The 13633-nt window shown below is 40.8% G+C and overlaps 1 long non-coding RNA gene across 3 annotated transcripts in view; it reads right to left on the bottom strand.

Annotated features, from left to right (window-relative positions):
* LOC137161920 (uncharacterized) overlaps window positions 1–13233 on the bottom strand; it is a 77883-nt gene extending 64650 nt beyond the window's left edge. For 2 of the 3 annotated variants that reach the window (XR_010922221.1, XR_010922220.1), the window contains exons 1-2: window positions 13177–13233; window positions 9744–9851 (exon numbers count right to left, since the gene is read on the bottom strand). This is a non-coding gene — a long non-coding RNA (uncharacterized lncRNA). Of the gene's footprint in view, window positions 1–9727; window positions 9852–13176 lie in introns of all 3 variants that reach the window. The other variant, XR_010922222.1, reaches the window with a different exon arrangement.
* Between the last annotated feature and the right edge of the window lie 400 nt (window positions 13234–13633).

The following is a 13633-nucleotide window of genomic DNA, read 5'->3' as shown; positions in this document are numbered from 1 at the left end:
ATGTGGTGAGTGGTTGTGGTACTGCATTAAGGCTGGCTGATGACATTATACAGAAAAAATACAATAGATTATGATTAATATATTTTAATATACTGTACAAAGCCAATTTTTTTTTCTGTACAGGTATATCTCCCCACACACATAAGCAACAAATTGTTCTGTCATTATTGTACAATCCTTATCATAATTCTACAAATTATGGAAAATATGCCAGAACAAGATAATTTGCTGCTAAAGGTTAAAATAGGTTAATGTGCCTTGATTAAAATAATGAAAATATATTAAAGTACTTAATTGCTGGATGAGGGAGTGGCCAATCTCATGGAATAATAGGTCAAAAGGTTTGCAAAGCCTCTTTTTGGGTTTGGCAGCGCACACAAAACTAGTTTGAACTTGTTATTGCAATAATTTAAACTGTTTTCTTGAATAGGTGAGTTAATTTTAAATAGCAGATATATTCTGCATGGAAGGAAATATGTTCTAGAGACTGGGAATAGAAGAATCTTCAAACATAGAAGTGTAAGCCCCCCTTATACCATATATACACACACTGTGGGCAAAATCCTGGAGCTATTGAAATGAATGGAAATGTTGCCATTCACTTCAAAAGAGTCATGATTTCACCCCTGTTATTATACATATTAAAAATTTCCTCTTTCTGCTCCTTTTCCCTAAGTCTCTGAGGATTTCCCAAAAAGAGGATACTGGGGAGGGGGGCACTAGAGGGGGAAGAAGGTGCTGGGAGGATAACTGGGAGGGTATAGTTGGCGTTCCTGGAGGGGGTACCTGTGTCAAGGATATTCACTGGAGGTGGGGGTCAGTGTCGCTCCCTGTTATGGTGGCAGGTTGGCTAGCTGAGAGCAGGATCATCAGCTGTGGCTTGCGGGTGAATGGACCAATCAGTTGTGGATGCAGGGGAATAGACCAGTCAGGAAGTGGACCAATCAGGGCTCTTTCTGAGCTGCGGCTTGTCTGATTTGCAAAAATACTAGATATTTTTTTATTATTTGTAAACCCCTTCTGGACAGAAAAAGCAGGCTCAAAAAAGAGGCTAAGTATGGTAACCCTATGCCTAAGTTATCACTGACTGGTGTGGGAAAGTGTCCTACCACAGAGGACGAAATAAGGCTATCATCTCTAGAAACCTTTGGGAGAGGATTGCAGAGTACCTCCCTGAAAGTTTAATTGAGAGCTCTCAGGAGGATTCCAGGGACAGCCCTGGGTACATAAACAAACTACTCCGCATGGCCATCTTGCCTATCTCTATAAAAGGAATGAAAAGAATATAACACTATCTCTCTTTGTTGTACCGCTACCTTTTTTATTTCAAGTTAATTAATGAAAAGTCGTTAGTTGTGTCCTCTTAAGTTGGGGCAGAGGGAGACATCGGTATATCCTTGTAATGGGAAATATAATTACATGCTTACTCAAGGTACCTTCCCCTGCATTGGGATCACTCATGCTCAACTGCTGGCACTGACTGGACTGTGGTGGAGTCTCAACAGGTTATGGCTGCATGTCCCCCATAGCCTCCTCCACCTTCTCCTTTACTTGCTGTTTACACCAGGGGACTGTGACTTGGACTTCTTGGAGGTATCCATGGTGGTGTGTGGGATGGCAGCAGTATCTCTGCCAAGTAAAAGCAACTTTTTGTAAAAACAGCAGTTCTATGACTTGGTATCATGTTGACATGTAGCCTTCCTGACTTTCAGTTATATGTCTGACATAGGTCCTTCACTTTCATGCAACACTGCTGCTGGTTCTTGTTATATCCCTTCTCCTGCATTCCCCATGCAATCTGCTTGTAGATGTCCATGTTTCTACAGCGGATCCATAGCTTTGCTTGAACAGCCTCTTCTTCCCACAGGCCCAGGAAATCCAATATCTCCTGTCTGTCTGGAATGCATCTGAACCATGTAACATGGTCAGTTGGACAGTTGCACACAACAATGGAGAGCAGCTAGGTGTGCCCACCAAGGGAAAAAAAGCCGGGGGGTGGGGGGAGGTCTATCTGGTGTTTGTAACTTCTGGACAGTTGCATTCACAATTGTGTCAGTCAATGTCAAGCACCGTGGGACAACTGTGGGAGGACTGTTAGGGTCAACATAAATAATTCATTGTATACACTCACTCTGCATTGACCTAGTATATCAACCACGGCTCAATACCGCTCGGGAGGTGGTGTTAATGCATTGCTGTAACAATGATGGGACACAAATGTAAGCATAGACACATGCACAACTAGGTTGACACAATGTGGCTTACATAGACTTAACTTTGCAGTGTCGACCAGGCCTTAGACTCGGCATTATAACATCTGGCATTTAGATATCCTGCTGCTAATGGAATCCACAGCCCTGAGTTAGATGCTGACATTCCTTATACAAAGTCTTGGAAGAGCTAGGTGCTTAGGAATGGTATCCACAAAAGCCAGAACACTGAGGTCTGGAAAACATGGCTTATAGGGAGAGGCTTAAGAAGCTCAATCTATTTAAATTTATCCAAGAGAGGGCTAAGAGATGTCCTAATCATAGCTTAAAAGTACTTACATGGACTAGAAGTTTGACATTTTTTTTAATCTAGCAGAAAAAAGGCACAAGATCCAATGGCTGGATGGTAACACTAGACAAATTCAAATTAGAAATAAAGTGCAAGTTATTTTTAATAGTGAGGGTGTGACCCATCTTGATGCCAATTGGCAGGGGGCATAAGGGTGCGTAAGTGTTACAGGGATCCCCTGGGCTTGGTATCTACAGACTAGTTCACCACAGAATGTCATGTAAGGTCTCTAATGAAAGCTTGTTTCACTATGGACTTCAATAGCATTATGAAATGCAAGTATGGATAAGATGTAAGAAGTTAGGTATATATATTGAAAATTATGTTCTTTAGGTCTGTAACTTGGGGATGGTCATAAGAAAAAGTGAGAAAATTTTCTTTCAAGCAAGAGATGTTTCTCTCTCTGTATATAAACTGAGCACCATTTACAGTCTGAGTAAAATGCTAATGAAGCGATTTCAAAGTCTCTAGGAGAGATACTAGCTAGGATAACACAAGAACTATGGGTTATCTTGTTTGGAAGTGCAGGCAATAGATTTCTGGACTATAATTGTAGGGACAGAGGAAAACTTTGGATCTTTCTACTGAGGAGACAAAAGGACAATGTGATTTGACTCATCAACAGAATATTACAGCTAAGCCTGCCTCTAATACCATGGAAATATTTTGGGTGAACTTTTATTCTATATGACATGACAATGTCTTCCTAGTTAAGTCTAGTTCTAGTGTGTGTGTTATAACATTGATGTTGACACAGAAATTACAGGGTGAGGTTCCTTCAGCTTTAAAGTCTATGAAGTTTGAAAAGTTTGAAGTTAGAAAAAAACTAAAAGGCATATTTTTATTGGCTTATTTTCTTTTTCTGTTTTGACTATTTTATTAAGGCAAAAATAAAACTAAAAAGTGATAGAAAACTGTATCCAAAATAATCTCCAAAACAAATACATAACAACCAAGTCTGACAGCAAGATAATACACATTAGAAAAATGTGTGAGTTGAATTGGTGTCTACAAGTAATTTAATCTTATAAATAAGTTTTATACACATAGTTCATTTTAGGCATTAAGCATCCACTGGGCAGAGGCAACACTAATGTGTTATAAAACAGATAAGTCGTCTTCCTCAACAGATCTCAAAGCACTTTATAATCTTTAATTAATTTATCCTGATCCCTCTTTGAGGTAGAAAAGTGTTGTTATCCCCATTTCCCAGGAAAGGAACTGAGGCACAGAGAGACTAAGTGATTTGCCCAAGGTCATATAGGAAGTCTTCAGTAGAGCAGGAAATTGAATGCTGGTCTCTCTAGCCCCAGGTTCATGGCCTAATCACTGCACTATCCTTCCTCTACCTCTAATACAACTCCTTGCATAAATTGTGTTCCATGAATCTTTCCTCATGCAGGTTTTGTATAGGGCAGTTGTAGCATGTGTTGTATTTGAAGTACAGGGGTCAGTGTACATGTAAGCGGGGGAATGTGCCTCTTATACATTACCCCGGTAGAGTTGGCTAGCAAAAGGATCTGAGTCTCTGCTCCCACTCTCTTTACCCAGAGGCCCACCTGACCTCGAGGGCTCCCCTCCCGCTCTCCTGTGTGGTGGGGTCCCTGTAACCCCGACAAGGCTGGGCCCAGGATTCCTGGGGCTCAAACCCCTATCTTGCTGTGGTCCCTTAGGGCAGGGGCTAGGGTGTCCCCACTCCCGGGTACTAACTCTGCACTGGGAGCTTCCCTGGCCCACTGATCATTGCATACAATGCAAAGCAATACAATGTATTAAAGAAACAGAAATCAAAAATCAAATAAAAAATAAGAAAAGAGGAGAAAGATTAAAGGAAAACACCCAACACTGTCCCCTGACATGGGAGCACCACAAACAGTGTTTCTGGGGTGTAAGGGAGGTTCACAACCTGTGTCACACGTCGCAGGCCCACTGTCCAGGCCCTGGCTACACTGCAGGGATGCACAGAGTCAGACACTTTTTCTGGCGGTAGCCACACACTCCCAGGGTCCTCCTCACTCTCCCGAGCTGCTCACCACACCCAGCTCCAGATGGCTCCAACCCCAGCTCCTGCTCTGTTCTGCTCAGTGCAGCTGTGCTCAGTTCTGCTTAGCTTGGCTCTCTGGGATGTCCCTCTGGTTCTGCTGCTGTGGGCCAGCTCAGCTCAGCTCCCTGGACTCCTTCTCTGGCCTCCGCACCCAGCTCCAGACAGCTCGAGTCCCAGCTCCTGCTTCGCTCTGCTCAGTGCAGCTGCGCTCTGCTCGGCTCGGCTCTCTGGGATGCCCCTCTGGTTCTGCTGCTGTGGACCAGCTCAGTTCAGCTTTCTGTGCTCCCTTTCTGGCCTCCCAGCTGCTGGCTGCTTTGTCCTTAGCTCTCCCCGCTCTGCGCAGGCATGCCCAGGCAGGCAGCTCCAGCTCACACGGAGGGCGGGCTCCCCCCACCCTCCTGGCTCCCTCATTGGCCTGCCGCCCTGTCACTCAGGCTGACCTGAGTTGGCTTCTCTCCACTGGACCCAGGGGCTGTGTCTGTTTCAGGGTCCTGCTTCCTCCAGAGATGGCCAACCAAAAAGACCCACTAAGTTTCAGTAAGGGGCTAATAGACCCCTTACATACACTTGCACTAAAATGCCCTTTCTGAGGTTCAGATTTCATTGAACTCTGCAGTTCTAGAGGAAGGCAGGATTGGTACACAAAATTGCCCTCTCAGATATGGTTTCTCTGGGATGCACCTATACAAACCCCAACATCTGACACTTTTCTCTTTTATTTTTAATATAACTAATAACTCGTAGCATTTTTATAGGTCTTATTAGTTATTGTCATTAGAATGAAAGTTCTCTTGCACAAGGTCTGTCTTAATTTTGTGACATGTACAACTCCAAGGTCAAAAGAGGATGGGGTGGAATGGTATAATGGCATAAATGAACAGCTTTCACAAATGAAACAGGTAAAGAGGGTTACCCAAGGATCTGTACTGGAACCAGTGCTGTTCAAAAAGGTCATAAGTGACCTGGAAAAAGGGGTTAACAGTGAGGTAGTAAAAATTTGCAGATGATACAAAATTACTCAAGAACGTTAAGTCCAAAGCTGCCTGTGAAGAGTTACAAAGGGTTTCACCAAACTGGTTGACTGGGTAACAAAACGGAAGATGAATTTCAGTATTGATAAGTGCAAAAGTAGTGCATATTGGAAAAAATAATCTTAACTGTATTTAAACAATATGGGCTCTAAATGAGCTGTTACCACTCAAGGAAGAGATCTTGGAGTCATTGTGGATAATTTGGAAACATCTACTCAATGTGCAGTGGCATTCAAAAAAAGTTAACAGAAATTTAGGAACCATTGGGAAATGGGTAGATAATAAAACAGAAGGTATCATAATGCCACTATGTAACTCCCTGGTAGTCCCACACCTGGAAAACTCTGTGCAGTTCTGATCACCCCATTTTCAAAAAGATATATTAAAATTGGAAAAGTTACCAAGAAGGGCAATAAAAATGATTAGGCATATGGAACAGGTTCCATATCAGGAGAGATTTAAAAGACTGACTGCAAATGCAGAGGCTGAGACTTTAATTGGTTGCAAGGAGTGTGCATGTGCAGTGAGACATAAAAGAAACAAGAAAGGAAGGGGAGAGCCAGCAGACAGTGACAGAAGCAGTCACGAGGCATGGCCTGAACCACAAAAGAAATAGAGTTCCTTGGAACACGGGACTGTCTATAAAACCAGGTTTGGAAAGGGTGAACAAGGAAAATGTCTGCTGCTGTTTGTTTCTATTGTGTTCAGGGAAATAGGAATTTATGGGCATTCTTTGTAAATAAACAAGACTGCATCAAAGGGCTACCTGCTCCATCATATATTTCTCCACCTAATAGAAACAACCAGGAAGGTCCCAAATATAGGCTAACCACTTGAGCTAATGGGGGACGATGTAACGCTGCTCCAAAAACTTGTAGGCTTTACATGCCCATATACAAATATTCATATATATATGCATTTTAAAAGAAAAAAAGATTGAGTTCCAGATCCACAAAAGGATTTAGGTGCCACAGAGGTCTTCAAACCTCTCTGTAAACTTCTGGCTAACCCTGGAAGCACCTAAAATCTTTCAGCACTTTTTTTTTTTTTGCCATATACATCCCCTAGGTGCCTACGTTCTGCCACTGGTCATGTGCACGATGCCTCAGTCTAGGTACCTGAGTGCTTATCTCGCCCCTAAGTCCCCAGCAGTAACCTCAAACCAGATGAAATTAGGCTTTGCCCTGCCTCTCTCACCTTCAGGGATTGAACTGGTAGACATGGTCAAAGCATCCCTAAACTCCACACCAGATGGCTGGGGAGAGTGGGGAGGAGGAAGCAGCAGCAGTCTCCCTTATAACCTCTGGCCCAGTTGGGATGTGGAAGATCCCATGCACTTTCTCGCTCTGATTGCTGAGGATAAAGAATTTGAAGATGGGATTCTCACTTCTCAAGTGAGTGTCCTAACCATCTCCCCTAGAGTCAGTCTCACTATCTTTTGTCCAATGCATATTAAATTATTTATACACAGTGGAACAGCTTTAACAGGAGAGATCGACCTCAGAATATTGCATAGACTAGTAGAGTGCACTCACATGAAGTGGGGTAAACATCTTCTCATCAGCAGTTGGGGGATTGAATCAAGATCTTCCACATGCAAGACTATGAGGAAGGCAACTATGAGGAAGATCTTCCACTGCTTTGCTGTTTTTTGTGGAGTTAGGTTTGCACCACCACCATTCTTGCAAGAAATGGCTTTGATACCAGACTGCAAGAGAATGTTCCCAAATGGGAAAGGTGCCTATATCCCTGAGAAAGATAGGGCTCAGGACATGCACCTCTCTTTGGCATCTGCTATTGGCTGGTTTAGGCAGCTCCCCACCTAGCATGCTGGATTTTGTGGTTCAGGTTCTTAGGCATCTCTCTTCCCATGCATTGTATACAGAGCCTGAATGTCAAAACTCAAGAGTTTGTGGATTACACTAGGTGGCTAGACACCTAAAATACAAAATCTGAGGTCAAGTTGTCTTTCACTTTGTTCAATAGATACATGTATGATCTTCCTGAAATGCAAGAAGTGAAGTGCGTGTATGCCAATTACATCTGTATTGCTGATAGCGGAAACAGCTTCCACAGGACTGAGGGGAATCTCAGCCAAAAGATGGATGCTTCCAGCAGTGTATACTGGCAACTACTTTTCATCTAAACAATCATTTTGCCAAACAACCCATCTTGATCCATGTCCAATGATTGCTACTGCCATTCCATCCAGTTATCACCTATTGGGAATAAAACTTGACTATAGCTTGATATATTGGTCTCACCTGAAACATCTGAAAATGAAGATCTTTTACTGTATTACCTAGTTATGAAAACTATTGGGAACCCCATGGGAAGCAGACCTTACTGTCCTTCCCACATCTGTATTGGCCTTGATGTTTGCTACAGCTGATACTACTCTGCAGCTTGTGGGAGTAGCTGCCACACACGGCTTGTTGACACAGTTAAATCTGGCCACTTATATTATTAGTGGCTACTAGAATTATGCACCAATCTGCATGTGCTAGTGTACACAGATCAGCCAGGTCTTCAACGGATACCATTACTGTTAAGTCTGCATGGAGAGCTTTGACAGGTGAAGCTACCTATTACATCTCTGGTTGACTGATGCCCCATTCTCAGACAGGAAATAACACTCAATGATAACTCAGTGGTCTGCTCATATTCAGGGGAGAAATCCTACTTCTGCAGTTAACACACCTTTGCTACAGCAACTCACACACTCCTTTTCCACTTCATTACAGATCCTGGAACAGGCTCAACACATTAGTCTGTGGCTCCTTGAGAACTGCTGCAGCTATGCACAGTCTTGGCCTGGGTTTCTTGTGGCTTTGACTGCCGGACAGTGTTGTGGACAATAACTCATGTGGTGGAAGAGTGCATAATGTGGCATTTACAATGCCTAGCCTCCCATGAAGCAGAGGCCATCCTCTGATTATAGAACCTGGATATTGAGCTATATAACCATAACAATTAAATGAAATAATTAATACCTTAACTTATTTACAACCTAATTACTTTATATATAGCCTGCACGTAAGATTGCAATTATAATAATTTGAATATATGGAATGTTTGACCTGCTCATCTTATTCTGTTAAGATTAACAAGATTAAGAGACAAAGACCAACACAATGCTAAATTTCTTAAAGGACCTGGATTCAATAAACTTTAACTCAAAGTAATTAATGGATTTAACTGTAAATTCTCAGTAATTCATTCTGTACTCACTTGGTAAGTGCTGGAAGTTTGGGGAGGAGAGGCTGTATTTCATACTAAAAGCAGAGGTTGAATTCTTGCTTTAAATACAAAATGAAACTCATTCTTTAACTTGAGAGATCTAAATTTCTACTTTAAGCACACTATTTAAACATTTTGGCATTGATCATGCTATCTGTTAAAATAGAGTCTCCTGTGTTTTTTCTTCTTTCTTTTTATCCTTTAATTACTCATTCATTACCCTTTTTCTTTCACTGCACTGTAGGTCTTGGTCTATATTTCTTCCGTATTTTCTACGTTTTCCTTTGTTCTCTAGATCGCTTTTTCTCAAACTAATATTCTGCCATCTCAATTAAAATTGTAAGGTAAATACCTCTTTTTCTTCTATGTTTGTACAGTGCATAGCACAATAGAGTACAAGACTAGCCTCCTAGGTAGAATTAAGTGAATAATTGATTTTTCAGTTCAGTGGATAAAAAAATATTTATTTTGGGTCAACTGAAAATATATTTTGTTTTGTTGTTCCTTGTCAAAACTTAAAAAAAAAAAAAAAAAAAAAAAAAGCCTTATGTTTTGTTTGACCAAAAATGAAATGTTTCACTTTGAATAAATTGAAATGTTTCATGCAATCCAAAATATTTTTACATTGTTTTTTTCATTTTGGGGTACTTTTTTATACATCCCCTCCATTTTTTGTTAATCAAATTAAACTTACATTTAGAAATTAAATGTTTCAAAATGACCTGAATTCACAAATAGTTTCAGTCAACCTGAAACTACATTTTAGGTGAATGAATTATTCATCTGAAATATTTCTCCCAGCTCTACTCTTAGTCTCTACTAAAATACAAATATAAATTATAATACACTCAACTTTTTAGATTCTCTACCTCAATATCCAGGAGATACTGCAGCAGTCATTTCTTCCTGAGAGCTGCAAAGCCACTGGAACTGGAAGATAGGCTGGTCTAGGAGGAACAGAAATAATTGGCACTCTCCTAGAAGACAGGAAGAGTTAGTGAAGGTCCAGCAGTGGGATTACACTGTCTCATTAAACATCCTGTTGTGTGGTTTAGCACAGAATGATTAGTTCATTTTAATGGCCTGGGTTTTTTTAAAAATCTGGGATGGCATCAGCCATCATGGGTGAGTCTCTCTGTTTAAAATTCTATGAGTGAAACTTCAAGAAAGAATTCTTGTTGTGTCATGTGTCTTATTTTTTTCAGTTTATTAAAGGACAGTTTGCTGTTGCTATGACCCAAGGCACGGATTAATGGATCCATGGTTACTCTCACCCTGACTCCAGTTCCTCCCCATTGTTTATAGCCTCCATTCGTTCTCCTTCTGCACAGCAGTTTCTCCAGAGTCTCCTGGTCCTCTGTCCACCTTTTGTGTTGCTCATTTTTCTGCTTGCCATCCTTAGATCTAAAATCTTAATCTAGCTCCCATCATCATATAATCTGATTGCATCACAAGAAGGACAATGATTCTGCTGGAGTCAACAGTGTAACACTGTTGCAAAAAAAGTAAACATCTTTGTGGGATGTAATAGCAGGAGTGTTGTAAGCAAGACACAAGTAGTAATACTTTCGCTCTACGCTTCATGCTGATTAAGCCTCAACTGGAGTATTATATCTGGTTCCAGGTGCCACATTTCAAGAAATATGTGGACAAACTGGAGAAAGTCAAGAGAAGAGCAATGAAAATTATTAAACGTCTAGAAAACATGACCGATGAAGAAAGATTGAAAAAAATTGGGTTTGTTTAGTCTGGAGAAGAGAGACTGAGGGGGGACACGAAAATAGCTTTCAAGTACAAAAAAGTTTGTTAGCAGGAGGAGGGAGAAAAACTGTTCTCCTTAGCTTTTGAGGACAGGACAAGAGGCAACGGGTTAAAATTGCAGCAAGGGCAGTTTAGGTTGGACATTAGGAAAAGCTTCTTAAAGGGTAGTTAAACACTGAAAAAAATTGCCTAGGGAGGCTGTGAAATCTCTATCATTGGAGATTTTTAAGAGCAGGTTGAACAGACAGACACCTATCAGGGATGGACTAGATAATGCTTGGTCCTGCCTTGAGTGCAGAGGATTGAACTAGAAGACCTCTTGAGGTCCCTTCCAGTCCTACGATTCTTCCTTTCCTGTTAGCAAGAAAAAGGTTTAAGATTTTTCTTTTAAATCTAGTGTCATTGAAAATGCATCTCCCCCCTTTCCCTCACATCTCCCACTTCTCACCATTGCTTGCTTGCATCTGCTGCTTCTTTGGTTGCTGCTGCCATTCCTCTCCATCCACTACTCCTCTCCAAATCATTCTAGCTCTTTCCCACTACTCCTAATTCACACCTTGCTTCTTCTTCTGTTGCTATTCTTCTCCACTGCTCCTGATCACCTCCCTGACTCCATTCCTCTCTTTACCCCTGCTGCCAGCAACCATTTGCCTTGCCACTTGCACCTGTTACTTACTTTCTCCTTCCCTCAACTACCTCCAAGCACTTACTAATATATCAGGTGTGAAGGGGTTGAATAGGTTTTTCATCTTTGTAGGAGATCTTTCAATAGACATCTACAATGTAGTTCCTGTTTTGGTAATAGACCTAGGTTTATGAAAAACAAAAAAACTTTCAAGTAACTTTTCCTCTAAAATGCCTCCCCAGAATTATTCAAATGTATAGTTCATTCGGCTCCCGATCAGAGGTTTCATGAAGGAAATTAAGAATTCTCTAAATCTCTATTTTGTATTCTTTTACACTGTACTGTAAAGCCAGCCTGGACTCAATTAAAGGCTTCTTTCCCTCTGACTGAATCACATTGCTATTTTTATTTTTGTTAGGCCTCCCCTGAATATTTTCCCCAAACCATTATGACAGTGAGATTTCACTTCTCATGCACATTCAATTTCAAGCTTGCAAACCACAGCTGTCTTCCTGCCCTGCCACCACACTTCTTCAAATGAAAATATACAAATTAATTCAAGCTAAGGTCCAAAATGAAATTGAAATTACATTTAAAAAAAAAAAAAAAAGGACCTCTGCACCAAAGATAGTCCATCCAGAGCTCTGGGTACCACTGAAGGATATTTCAAAACACAATAGCACGGACTTACAAGACTAACAACATTCTAAAGATGCAGCACTTTTCATTCCTCTCACATATCATTTTATTATCAGTCACGTGTGCCATACAACTGAAAAATCCACACAGCTGCTTGCCACCAGAAAGAAATCCCACCCTCCTTTGCCTGAGAACTGAAGTGACCAATACATTAATAGCCACATTTTCTGAGGCCTCAAACTAGATTTATTTTTCTTATAATTAATGTGCCTCCCTGCTTTGTTCTAGCACAATGTGCACAGCTGTTAGCTGCATAACCATGTGAATTAAGTGCTGTAACTTAGTCCTCCCTACCCGTTTATGTTACTCTTATTATGTCATGTCTAAATCAAACTGCACATTTCTCAAGGAAGAGACAGTATCTTCTTTCTGGTATTGCAAGGCATCTAGCACTTCATTTAATTATGGCAAACTAACCCAATACAAGTTTGTGCATGTGTGATGGCTGCCAATCTGGCTAATATATGAGAGATTGAACCGTGGATCTTTAGAGCTCAAAATAAACAGCTTGGGCTGAAGATCTCTATTTGTGGCTGTAACAGACTCATCATATGTGGATCAAGCATGGGGAGGAGGAGAAGCTGTAATACATTTACCTATGGGTACACATGAATAATTTTGCATATATTATTTTGGCATCATCCTATATTAATTATATATTTTACAAGTGCAAAATAGCCTTCTAATCAATTTTCATATGCAAATATTTTTTGTATCCACTGTTTAGATACTGAAGACAGAGGCCCAGATCCCCAGCTGGTGTAAGTATAAATAGCTCCACACCAGCTGAGATCTGGACTAGAGAGTAATAAAAATGCCAATTCAAATGACTGAATAGTAAAGTTACAAGTTCATGCACAGATATGGACTCATTTTCAAAACTTATTTTGTCAGATTTCTAATTAGTTAACACATTTTAGGCTGAAGAAATGGGTTATTTCCCAAAGAAAAGATAAATGAGTGGACACAAATGAATATGGTATTCTAATCCTTGAACAGAGGTAAGCAAAAACAACATAGTCCAGGACTAGTTATTCACAGACTGCAGCCAGACAAAGCCTACCCAGTAACTTCTTAGAACTGAATTCTCTCTTCTATTTCCAGCTCATAAATGTTTTGTATCTTGCTGCTCAATTGAATGTAACTAATTTGTTATGGTTGCAAAATCTCTGTGTGTAACCACATTGCCAACACTGTTATAGAAAACAGAGTCTTACCTGACTTTTTATGCTGCTGACTTCTTGCTCCAAGTATCGTTCAAAAGCTGGAGAATGGTGAGAGGATGGGATACCTGCTCATGAATTAGAAACTAAACAGTTAGGGCAATTCCTCAGCTGGTGTAGATTAGTGTGTCTCCATAGATTGCATTGTTGTTACACAGATTTAAACTAGCAGAGAATCTGGCCTTTGGCAGTTAGCTGAGTTTAGCAGGTGCAGCTGGTTGTCTCTTCCTGATTCAAAAGGTCTTTTAAGAGGAAAGCATACTTGAAAGGGCTCCACTAAAAGTAAACACAAACTGAGGAGTTCAGTGATGATCAGGTAGTGAGAAAACAGATAGTTCCTAGGTCAAGAGAGCTGAAATCTCACTTTCTAAAGGGTGAAAGATAGCCTAAGACTGGAGAAGGTGTTAGGTATTTGCCTCTTTGTTGTTTGGCGATCACAGTAAGTTACAAT

Source organism: Emydura macquarii, unplaced genomic scaffold, assembly GCF_026122565.2.
Source record: "Emydura macquarii macquarii isolate MOO-44397 ecotype Brisbane River unplaced genomic scaffold, CSIRO-AGI_Emac_v2 contig_2406, whole genome shotgun sequence".
NCBI classification, from domain to species: Eukaryota; Metazoa; Chordata; order Testudines; family Chelidae; genus Emydura; species Emydura macquarii.
Note: the sequence above shows the minus strand (reverse complement) of the source record. Positions and strands in the feature narration are given on the sequence as shown.